This window comes from Mirounga leonina, unplaced genomic scaffold (genome assembly GCF_011800145.1).
Source record: "Mirounga leonina isolate KUSES-001 unplaced genomic scaffold, KU_Mleo_1.0 Mir_151, whole genome shotgun sequence".
Classification (NCBI taxonomy): Eukaryota; Metazoa; Chordata; class Mammalia; order Carnivora; family Phocidae; genus Mirounga; species Mirounga leonina.
Window position 1 is genome coordinate 49044247 of NW_023270377.1, and position 13207 is coordinate 49057453.

The 13207-nt window shown below is 40.4% G+C and overlaps 1 pseudogene; it reads left to right on the top strand.

The window, feature by feature from the left end:
- Positions 1–7003: 7003 nt before the first annotated feature.
- LOC118011795 lies at positions 7004–8286 on the top strand (annotated as a pseudogene).
- Positions 8287–13207: the final 4921 nt, after the last annotated feature.

The window sequence follows — 13207 nt, forward strand, 5'->3', positions numbered from 1 at the left end:
CATACTACTATATTGTACCCAGTGGTCATAACACACTCTTCTACGACCCACAATAACCCCCAGGTATTGAATATAGTCGACACAGTGACTTCACAACCCGTATATCACATAGGGAAAAAAATGTCCTATAGCTGTGAGACAATCCACAAAGATGTCAGAAAAATCTTAGAGAACCTATCCACCCTGTCAGGGAGGTAGGATTTACAGTTAGGAACACCTGCTCCCCTCTCCCTATCACTACTAAAATGAAAAAGCAAATAAAAGAGTGACAGAAAGGTAGAAGGAAAAAAAGAACAAAAAAGCTTCCAAGGTTATAATAAAGGGAGTTTTCTTCACTTGGTTAATAAAAAATAATACCTTGACAGGTTTCTACGGCTCATTTTATCATTTAATTTCACACAAAGCAGACCTTAACTTTGCATAAATTCCGTAACTTCTAGCTGCAAAAATAGGACCCCCTGCCAAACATCAGCCCAGAAAAGTTGGATTTGCCTGAGTGTCAGCATGAACAACACAGTTGAAGGTTAATATTTAATCTGGCCTCTTCTCTGATCCCTAAAATCATGTGGATAAGGTGAAGTTACTTTTAAATTGCTGAAAGCAAGATTTCATTCACCATGAAACAGAAGTTATGTTGGAAGAAGGGGAAATGAGGAAGCCATGAAAAAATTTGTTGAAGGCTGAATAAATTTTTTGTACTAGCAACATATTAAAAGGCCAACTGACTTGCGAGCATAAAGAATCTACTTTAATCTTGCCTTTTCATAGGAACAAGCCCTTCAGAGATTTTACTTCCTGGGTGTTTATGCTGAGCTACCCAGAAACAACCAAAGGAAGAGGGAAGGCCAGATAAAAGACAAGAAGTCAAGGAGATGCCACGCCAGCTAATTTCAACCTCAGATGTTTGATTAGCTGTAAGAAAGTGTCTGATAGGTTTGTCGTCCTTGTAAATATTTATGTATACTAATCCATTTCTTCACAGAATCTGTTCCCTCGTCAATTCTGCAACTTTTCCTGGGTCTTCATACCAGGAGAGGTTTCCTCACTTCTCTTCTGGAGGGTTTCAATGCCTGACGGTCACTCTTATATTTGGTGACAAAACTACACCGTCGTTAAATCTGTTTACAACAATTCTCTGCATCGGAACGACTAGCCCCTTTAACTGAATGTTACGCCCCTGTTTCTGCACAAAACATGCTCCACGCAAACTAGAGCATCGAGAGAGGTGGCGTCCAGATCGTGACGTCATCGACATGGTGGCACGGGTCGCTCTGACTTCGGTCCCCCTCAGGAGAAGACCTGTTAGCTCCAATCCACAGATAAGGCACCACTGTGAAAATCCTCGAACCCAGGGGTGAGGCTGAAGCAAGGCCCTGCACCACAGTGACAGAGAAGTTGCGCTGGAAAGGAGAGAGACGCGGCTCCGCTCTGCCGGCCTCGCCCGCTCGCCCGCGCCCAACTGGGACAGCTTTCCTAGGTCTGCGGGTGCTCCAGCGAGAACGGGAAAGCCCAAGGCGGACATCCAGCTTCCCCAGTGTCGTGGGGCATTTCCCAGGAGTTCCAGTTGGGTGTCACCTCACAGGAATCACTGGGGAAATCTGTGGAGCTGGGCCACCGGGTGTCAGCCCACAAATGGAGGAGCGGGAGGACGAGACCTACCGCACCCGGCGTTCAGATCTGGGCGGACTGCATTGCTCCTCCCGGCGGCGGCGACCAAGCGGAGATCCCAGCGAGCGGCTCAGGCCATCTGCAGGGCCGTGGCGGTGGACCAGTCTGGCCAGGGTGCTTGGTGGGCACTTCGGCCTAGTTCAGGTCACCAGCCACTGAGCTGTGCCTGCACGGAGCCCGTTCTACTCCCTGCCTGGGCAAGCCACCAAATTGGAAGCTCCACCTACCGCTGCCTAGAGCCTCCAGGCCGAGCGAGACAACCCAGGCGACTGTGTAGCGCGTCCTACAGCCGTGCTTGCAGCTAGTTACACCGAGAGAGCCCAGGCCGCGGATCTGTCCATCCGCAGAGCCAAGACGATGGACCTGTCTGGCCAGGGAGTTGGTGGACGGTTCAGCTGATTCAGGTCACCAGCCAGTGAGCATTACTAGAGGTAGAGCCCGTTTTATGACCCCCGAGAGGCAGGAAACCAAATTTGCAGCCCCACCTAACTGCTAAGTATAGGGTTAAGTCCCCCGAGACAAGACAAGGAAGCCTAACCAGAGCATCCCTGGCTGCACGGGAGCTTAGTCTATGGCCCCACCCAGCAGCAGAGCCCAGCCGAAGCCTGGCTCAATTGCTGAATGCAACCTACAGCCTCTCCCAGGCAGGAAGCATGGCCAGTGACCATGTCCAATCATGAAGCATATCCTCAGTCCCACCTGAAGAAGGAACCAGAAAACCCTACCGGACTTCAGTTCCTAGCCACACCCAAGTGCATAATCAGGCTGGAAGGCCCTCCTAACCAAAGAGCCTGGCCAATGACCTTGCCCAACAAGGCAGCACAGTCAGCAGTCTACCTCATGTGAAACCCAACCTGCAGCCCTCTCCAGCTTCAGAGCACAATATTCATCCCCACCTGATCCCAGAGCAGAGCCTGACAACTAGAACAACCTGGCAGCAGGCCACAGCACACCTGAACATGGAGTCCATCCAGTGGCACCATCTAGTCAAGGATCACAATCTGAGACCCCTGAGTAAGAAGGATTGCAGAGCCAAGCCCTATAGCCTTGCCCAGTTGAGGAATCCCACCAGTGGAACCACCCCACCAAGGAACAAAGCCGGCAGCTCTGCCCAACTAGAGGTGATAGCAGAGCCCATCTAGTGGCCCAAACTGACCACAGAGCATAGCCAGCAGCCTAATTGGATAAATTAGGGAGTCCATGCAGCAACCCCACCTGAAGGCTGAGATCAGCCAGTGGTACCTCCTGACCTCAGAGCATGGGCAGTAGCCTTGCCCAAATAGAGAACCAGATGGGAAACCCCAGCTGCCCAAGGACACTACTAGCTGACACATCCAGAACCCCAAGCTGGGAGGACTGGTGAAAGACCATCCCTGCCAAAGCAAATCTATAAAGTCTGGAAGAGGAGACCATTTACTCAAATGCACAGATACATACCAATGCAAGCATTTGACAAAATTCAACATCCATTTATGATTAAAAAAAAAAAACTCTCAACAAATTGAGTATAAAAGGAATGTACCCCAGGGCACCTGAGTGGCACACTCAGTTAAGCATCCAACTCTCCGTTTTGGCTCAGGTCATGATCTCAGGGTGGTGAGATGGAGCCCCATGTGGGGCTCCACACTCTGGCCACAGTCTGCTAGAGATTCTCTCTCTCCTTCAGCCCCTTACCCTGCTTGTGTGTGTGCAGGTGTGCTCTCTCTCTCTCTCTCAAACTCAGCATACAAAAATCAGTGTGTTCCTATATACTAAGAGCAAATTATCGCCCCCCAAAAGATAATAATAATAATGAAAACAATCCCATTTACAATAGGGATCTGCAATAAAAAACAAGATACTTAAAAATAAATTTAACCAAGGAGGTGAAATATCTGTCCATTGAAAACTATAAGACTGATGAAAGAAATAGACACAAATACATGATATGATATTCTGTTTTCATGAATTGAAAGAATTAGTATTGTTAAAATCCATACTACCAAAAGTGATATACAGATTCAATGAAATCTTGATCAAAACTCCAATGGTAAAAAATAAACAAATAAATGAAAAAATTTTTTTAAATCTTAAAAAAAGGGGCGCCTGGGTGGCTCAGACGGTTAAGTGTCTGCCTTCGGCTCAGGTCGTGATCCTGGGGTCCTGGGATCAAGCCCCACATCGGGCTCCCTGCTGAGCGGGGAGCCTGCTTCTCCCTCTCCCTCTGACTGCTGCTCCCCCTGCTTGTACTCTCTCTCTGTGTCAAATAAATAATTAAATAAATAATCTTAAAAAAAAAAAAACTCCAATGGCATTTTTCATTAAAATATAAAAAAAAATCCTGAAATTCATATGGAACCAAAAAATTCCAAATAGCCTCAGCAATGCTGAGAAAGAAGAACAAAGCCAGAAGCATCACACTTCCTGATTTCAAACTATATTACAAAGCTATAGTAATCAAAACAGTTTAATACTGGCATAAAAACAGACACATAGATCAATGGAACAGAATCAAAAGCCTAGAAATAAACCCATGTGTATATGGTCAACTCATATTTGACAAGGGAACCAAGAATGCTCAATGGAGAAAAGATAGTCTCTTCAGTAAATGGTACTGGGAAAACTCAATATTCATATGCAAAAGAATGAAATGTAATTCACCATGCACAAAAATTAACTCAAAATGGATTAAATGTAGAACGTGAAACCATAAAACTGCTAGAAGAAAACATAGGGGGAAAGGTCCTTAACATTGGTCTTGGCATCAATTTTATGGCTAGGACACCCAAAGCATAAGCAACAAAAGCAAAAATAAACAAATGGTACTACATCAAACTAAAAAGCTTCTGCATAGCAGAAGAAATGATCAACAAAAAGGCAACCTACAGAATGGGAGAAAATATTTGCAAACCACATATCTGATAAGGGGTTAATATCAAAAATGTATAATATACTCATACAACTCAATAGCAAAGAAACAAATAATCCAATTTAAAAATGAGCAAAGCACTTGAATGGACATTTTTCCAAAAAAGGTATTCAAATGGCCAACAGGTACATGAAAAGGTGCTCAGCATCACTGATCATTAGAGAAATGCAAATCAAAACCACAATAGATATCACCTCACAACAATAGAATGGCTATCATCAAAAAGAAAAGAGATAAGTGCTGGCAAGGATGTGGAGAAAAGGGACCCCTTATACACTGCTGGGGAGAATGTAAATTGGTAGAGCCACTGTGGAAAACAATATGGAGGTTCCTCTAAAAATTCAAAATAGAACTACTATATGACCTAGCAATTCCGCTTCTGGGCATATATCGAAAACAGGATCTCCAAGAGATATCAATCTGATAGAAACAGAAAAAAGACTGGTGGTTATGGGAGGGGGAAAAGTTAGGGGGAGAATAGAGGACATGGGTGAAGGTGGTCAAAGGGTACAAAATTCCAGTTATAAAATGATTGAGTTCCTCTATGTAATACATAGCATGGTGACTATAGCTAACAATCCTGTGTTGTATATTTGAGAGCTACTAAGAGAGTAGATTTTAAAGTACATACAAAATTTGTAACTATGTGAGGTAAGGATGTTAACTAACCTTATTGTGGTAATCATTTTGCAAAATATACAAAATAAATCATTACACTGTATGCCATAAAATTATACCACATTATGTATCAATTATGTCCCAACCTGGGAAGAAAAAAAGATGCTTCTTCCATCCAATTTTACAATACAAAATGATGAGCCATGCATGAAAAAGTATTCACTTTTAATTTATTCACTAGAGAATAAAGTAATTTGGGGAAATCTAATCAAATGAACCCCCAAGACAGGAAAGGAGACAGGTCAAAACACGCAATTAATAATTCTTTAAGAGTAGATTCCATTTCCAATGTGATCTAACATCTGCTCCAATATCCACTCTAAAGGTGTTGGGCTAAATACATTTTTAAACCATTTTTTTCTAATTTCCTTTAAAGCATTTAGATGTGAGGATCAAACTGAGGAAAAAATACACTCAATTACTGTTCTGATGTTGGTGCTTTGGTGCTCAGCCTTATGAAATCCCGTAATATTTTACTACCTCAGCGGGTTTACAAGTGTCACCTCAGATTTACATTTTCTAGAATATTTTCTGCCTCTTCTTCTGAATTATTAGGAAATCTTTGCTGTTAACCTGTTAATTTTAAGGTTAATTAGAGATCACATCTTTCTGAGGGTCTGGCAAAATGCACACGTGTTACCAGGGCAACTAGCCCACAGATTGTTGCATGTACATACAGCTTCTTGAGGCTATGGGGGGAGTAAAGAATTCAACCATTCAGCTTCCACAGTTCTAAGCTCAGTTGAGTCTAGTTTGATCTATAGAGTACTAAATAGAGAAACACTGAAAGGAAAATTCTAATAAATTGAAGCTACAATTACAGTAGTTTAATTACACAGTTAAATTTAAAAATATTAATCAGGGCCTTGCAGTAATGGCTGTATAATGTCTGCACTTCCTCATTTATAAATGCATGTGCATGTGTCCTTTGAGGATAGAGACCATGTTGAATCAATTTTGATCTCCAAATCCCTTCCAAAACCAGGCACACAATAAGTACTCAACAAGTACACAAAGGGAGCCTTCTAAGTAAGGTTCATCTCTAGCAGGATGTACAGGGACTGAGCAGTTACAAGATGGTAACAAATCACAGACTGGATGCAGATCACCCAACTCACAGTAAACTCCCAGGGGCCATTTCTAGGGAATGACTACCCAGTCACCTATTTCCTACTTTTGGGCAACATAGTCTTCCCACCCTGAATCACGCAATCTGAATAAGAACTAACTTCATCTCACAGTACTTGGTTGAAGCCTAAATCTGTGACAGAACTCAAAGTCCATCCCAAGGACTTTTCAAATGGAAATGAAGATAGAAAACTTTTGGGCTTTCACCTCTTTGCAGTGGAAGAGAATGAAATCACCAACTATAGAGAAACAGACATAAGTTGAGAGAAAATTAGTGCTATAGCTTCTGGTTCTGACCATCAGTAATAGTCCTGTCCTTCCAATTTCATGAACCAACAAGTTCACCTCTTGGCCCACTTAATCAACTTGAGTTTCTATCACCTGTCCTCAAAAGAGCCCTGACTCGGGGCGGGGGGTGGGGGGGTGGGAGGGGGTGAGCTGGGTCCACCTCCGCCGCCGCCAGGGAAGGATCTGGGCAGCAGCGAGCAGCCCCAGCCAGCAGCCGCAAGCCACTTCTGCAGGTACCAGGCTAAGGTTGCCAGTCTCCAGTCGTCCCCCTCTCCGCCCCCCAGGAAGGGCGATAGGGAGCCGCGGCTGATGTCAGAAGTACACTTTCGGGAAATGGCCTCTAAATCTTGGCTGGATTTTTTAACCTTCCTTTGTGATCAGCAGTTGGATTTGTTTTATGTTCTCAGCTATTTAGTATTTTGTTGGGATAACAGAGTGATACCCAGCCTAATATTCTTCATAATGATCCTCATGCTAGGCACTCAGATGATAATGGACAAAGTCATCTAGAAGGACAGATGAACTTCAATGCAGATTCTAGCCAACATAAAGATGAGAACACAGATATCGCTGAAAACCTCTATCGAAAGGTTAAAATTCTTTGCTCGTTATGACAGAGCCTCAAAATCTAGAGAAAAAGGCCAAAAACGTCAAAGCTACATGGGCCCAGCATTGTAATAAAGTGTTGTTTATGAGTTCAGAAGAAAATAAAGACTTCCCTGCTGTGGGATTAAAAACCAGAGAAGGCAGAGACCAACTATACTGGAAAACAAGTAAAGCTTTTCAGTATGTTCATGATCATTATTTAGAAGATGCTGATTGGTTTATGAAAGCAGATGATGATACATAGGTTATACTGGATAATTTGAGATGGCTACTCTCAAAATACAACCCTGAAGAACCCATTTACTTTGGGAGAAGATTTAAGCCCTGTGTAAAGCAGGGCTACATGAGTGGAGGAGCAGGATATGTACTAAGCAAAGAAGCCTTGAAGAGATTTGTTGATGCATTTAAAACAGACAAATGTACACATAGTTCCTCCATCGAAGACTTAGCATTGGGCAAATGCATGGAAATTATAAATATAGAAGCGGGAGATTCCAGAGGTACCGTTGGAAAAGAAACTTTTCATGCCTTTGTACCAGAACACCACTTAATCAAGGGTTATCTACCTAGAACATTTTGGTATTGGAATTATAACTATTATCCTCCTGTAGAGGGTCCTGGTTGCTGTTCTGATCTTGCTGTTTCTTTTCACTATGTTGATCCTACAACTATATATGAGTTAGAATACCTCGTTTATCATCTTCGTCCATATGGTTATTTATACAGATATCAACCTGCCTTACCAGAGAATATACTAAAAGAAATAAGTCGAGCATACAAAAATGAAGACCCAAAAGTAAAATGAGAACTCTTGAAAGAAAAACATAAATGAAGAGGTAAAATGTCTAGCATTGCACTGAAGAACGTCTACATTTCTGATACAGAACACTGGAATCCCAGTGAGGAATTCTTTCTAAGTGAACATTCCATATTAGAAATCTTTCATATGAATGACTGTAAACTGAAGCTTTAAGTGAGCTGTGAAGTCTGTTAAAATGTGTTTTGATACAGTAATATATATATATGTGTGTGTGAAAAACTTGTGCTTTTAAAATGTGGCCAGGCAGAGGGACTAGAAACGAGATTATTGTTTTCTATTCTTGACCACATGTATTATTTTCAGTGAGAAACTAGAACATTTAAATTTTCTAAAACTACACTGCACATATTAATAACACAGATGATGCTAAATAGATCTGCCTTAAAGAAAATTTTAGAAGGAAACAGTGTTGCTTAATGTTATTTATAAACTCAAGACATGAGCAGTATGATGTAAATGAACCAAACCACCCCCCTCCCGCCGCACACACTCATACATGCAGGTTTTGTCTAATGAAAACTTCCTGTGACTGTAATTGGCAGTATTTCTTCCAGACAAGGTAAAATAAGAATGGCACTTATCCTAAAGTGCATTAATAAAACCGCATTTTGAAATTAAAAAAAAAAAAAAAGAGCCCTGACTCACACAATGAGTGATCCCTCCTAACTGAGAAGACCTGGAAATGCTCAGGCTGGAAGAGGGGGTGAGGTGAGGGAGGGGATTGTGTTTGGAAAGATCACCTGTGTTGCTTGATTGGTATATGTTCTTTTTTTTAGTAATACCTTAGTGGAAGCCAGAGAATGTCAATATCCCACCCCCTCCCAAAAGCACATGGATAATTTTCTCATCAGAAGTATCATTTCTATGGGGCACCTGGGTGGCTCAGTCAGTTAAGCATCCAATTCTTGATTTTGAAATTGAGCCCATCATCAGGCTCCATGCTCAGTGGGGAGTCTGCTCTCCCTCTGCCCCTCCCCACCCGCCCCAAAAAATAAATAAATAAATAAATAAATAAATAAATCTTTACCAAAAAAAAAAGGTATCAGCTTTTAACAAATGAGGCATCTGAGTCAGCTGAGAAAATTATCCTCTATCAATTTCCCAAGAAAAATAAGATACCATAGAGTAGACTAGAATCCCAATAGACTAAATCAGCCCATTATCCTTCTAAGGCCTCAGTAATTAGTTCTCACAAAGACAGTTACTCATCACCAGGGCCTACCTGAGTGAAATCATGGTTCTACTTACTGTACCTTCAAGAAACAGCACTGCCCAATGAGCCTTCACAGCGTGATTCCTCCCTAACCCTCTCCAGCCTGGGTCTGTCACATTCCGTCACTCTTTCCCCAAAGTTAATATATTAACTCTCTATATGTCAGCACCTCCATTTTGCCCTGCCCTCCTCAGGTAACTATGCTATTTTCCAGCTAACTTTGATAATGACAATTGTGCAGCACTGATATACAATAAACAATTAAACTGTCATGTTTAGAAAAAAAGAGGTTCAAAGGCAAGATTTTCTGTGCATCACCAGGATACAAAATGCCAAAACTGATTCAGGAACAATCTTTAGATGCTGAATATGAAAAGGGGTTAGTCTAACACTTTAATGGTGATATTAAAAAACAAAGTAGGTATTGTTACTATTGGCAGCCAATCAAATGTGTGGGGAAGTGGGATATCAAAATATCATTGCCTCATAATCTTTTACAGAAATGAGGACTGTGGTATACATCCAAAATTTCTTCCCATTCTTTGTAATATATAAAGTTTTAATTTTTTCATTTTCTTTTCTTCTTTTTTTTCTTACTCTTTTATCTAAGGTATATTGTCGTGTTTTACTTAATAATTTAGTCTATGTTATAGAAAATCAAGACAGTACCATGATGAAACTAAAGGAGAAATGCTATAAGCTAAAGGCACTGGATATGAAATTGGATGTAAAGACCAATGAGATTTTATGTTGCCTTGCTTTTAGAGAGAGGGTACATCAGGTTTTATTTGTTCAAGAGTTTGTAGCATTAAGTTAGGTTGGAGCATTTGGTCATTGCTCTTGTTGATCTTGTTTGAAAATTCAGAAAATAGAAAAGAGGGTATATTGATGTTGCACAGCCAGGGGGAAACTTGTGGACATTTTTCATGCTTGGATTCACTAGTACTTTCTAAAGCTCTTCTTATGTTTGGAGAGTCTGCCATATTCTGAGTCCATGCCAGAAACTCATTTCCCCAGTTGTCCCTGCAGTTAGAGTCCAGGCATACAATTTGTCTATGACACTCAGAATCACTACTACAAATCTTCAGTTCAGATGCAATGTGCAGAAACAGGTATCTCATACGATCTGCTCCAGTAAGGTGAGAGCAGCTCTACCCAGCTGCAGAAATAATGCTGACAGAGGTTCAGTGATATACTTTACAGTACCTATCACTGGTGGCAGCCACGAGATCTCTAAGAGAACAGCCCTGTAGTATGATATGAACATTGTTTTCAACTGTGTAGCATCCAAGTCTGATTCTCTGTCTCTCCAAGATATCCTGTGAACTACCTAATATCTTTAATAAATTATTTTTTCTGCTTAAATTAGCTATGTGTCCTTACCTAGGATCCCAAGAATACAGAGCCTAAGGCAAAAGCTGATATACTACTAATTTATTATTTGTGCTCTCATGAAGTCAGCACAATTGCAACTTTTCAGCTTATTAAAAAAAGAGAGACTAAAAAAAATGTTAGCAGTGGGGTTTTTTTTATTTGTGTTGTGGAGCTGTGGTAAATTTTTTTTCCTAGTTTCTTCTTGATACTCTTCAAGTTATTCTTCATTTCTTTGGTATTAAACATGAATTTCTTTCATAATCTTAATGATAAATATTTCCAAATGTTAAAATGAAAGGAAAGCAAGTCCCTGAGATCTGTAATAAGGGAAGAGCAGAATATAACCAATCTCAGATGACAACTCATTCTGGGGATTAACAGTAGAAAAGCTACGAGCAATTTGCCAGCAACTGAATGAGTGAATGAGTAAGAAAATAGACAAATGAATGGATGATATGGATGAATGGATGCATGCATGGTGGAGGAGTATTCCAATAATGACTTTTTGTTTCAAAGACTTAATTATCAGAGTGTTTCCAAGACAGGAATTCCCTTTCCATTGAGTCTCCTTTCTCATTCCTCTCCAAGCGAGGTAACTGGACTCCCCATTGCCTGCAGCCAATAGAAGGGTCATTCCCACCAACCTTTATCTCCATCCATATATTAAAACCACACATACACACCCATAACCCAAGTAGTAGCTCCCCAACCCGCAGGTGCTGCACAATAACCCCCAGGAGTGAAATTCCCTTTAACGGGTCAGTATTTCAATAACTTGCGTAGCCCTGAACTTGATATTGGGTCATTACCTTCTCCTTACACACCACTGTTGCTGAGCCAGCACTGAGATAAGCATTTTTCCCATACTTCTTTGTGTCCATAACAACCACATAAATATATTTTTATAAAGGAAAGTTTGATTAAAATATCATAATACTAAAATTTTTAATATTTGAATTTAAATATTAAAAGATTTGTAAATTTTATCTTGAAGAGGTTTTACTCCACAAAAGTATCAAACCATACAGGTAATGAATACTATAGTTCCTGGTCCTTAATACACAGGGCACAAATAAGATTCTGAAGAATAAAATAAATTTCTTTCAGTTCAGAGCACTCTTTTTTATTTTTTTCCAAGGGAAACAGATTTATATCGTGTCTCATAAGCCAAGAAATTTAGGGTGAGGTGGGTTCAATAAAACTTCATTTAAGATCAGATTTACACATGGAAACTCTCTTACTTTCATTGGTGGATTAACATTGGTGTAATATCAGGCAAGAGAGTTCACTGGGCTATAATTTTAAGACCCTTTAATACCTTTGGCAGATATCAAATAATAGCCTATTTAAAGACAATTCTACTTACTTGAATTAAGGGAAGAACTAGAAAATAACATAACTGCAACCTCTAGAAAAAGACTTTTAAAATGCTCTCCTTTACTAGGACAAAAAACTCAAAAAAAAGAAATACAAAGCTAATTCTATAAAATGTGACCTAAATCAACATAAAACTCTTCTAAGTAGAAAAGTTAGAAAGAAAGGGAGAGAGGGAAGGGGATAGAAGGGAGGAAGGAAAGAAGGAAAGGGGAAAGGGAGGGAGGGAGAGAGGGAGGAAGGAAGGAAGGAAATCCTGAAATAATATGACCTAGGGAGCTCCTCAAATACAATAAAGAACAGTTACTTAATAAACAGGTATTTATTAAAGCACCTCAGTTTATATAGAAGTATTTGTATTATGTATTAAATAAAAGCTACAGACTCTGCCTTTAAGAATTTTACAATCCAATAGAAGGGATAAACCCTAAGGCATATAGTTCAATAAAAGCATGAGTGCACGTGTGTGTGTATGTGTGTGTGTGCATATGTGTGTGAAAAGTAAAGCTTCCCATCCCATTCTTCACAAATCCACCCCTAAAAAGGGAATGACCTAAGAAAGGATGTTTTTATGAGCTTCATGAGTTGTCCACCTTAAAGCTGGTCCTCTGTGGTTGCAGTTTCTAATCTTCGCTCCCACTGCTTTCCACATTTGACTCAACTGTTTTATGTTTATAATACCTGGGCTTTCAACCATTTCTACTGATGCCTTTAATTTTTCTCATTTCACTTTCTCACTCCTACTCCTACTACAATTTTGTCCAAGAGTTTAAAAGGGGCTGATTACACCCATGGCTTCTTTGGAGACAGCAGCTTTAAAGCTCAGATAAGTTGGAGTTATCAGGGTCCACCTTTGCCACCACATAGAGAGTAACTAAAAGTGATGACATCAGGAGGGTAGAACAGAGAGCCAAGCCAAGCCCAAACAAACAAAAATAAACACCCTTTTATTTTATTTTATTTTTTATTTTTTATTTCAACCCTTTTTATTATAAAATAAAATACAGATACAGAAAGCCACACTCTTGAAATCACCATGCAAGTAAAGAAATAAAAAATTGCCAGTGATCTCAGAAGCCCCTCCATTTTGATATGCCCTGTCCATATCTCAAACCCCACTTCCCAAAACTCCCAAAAAAGTAACTGTTGT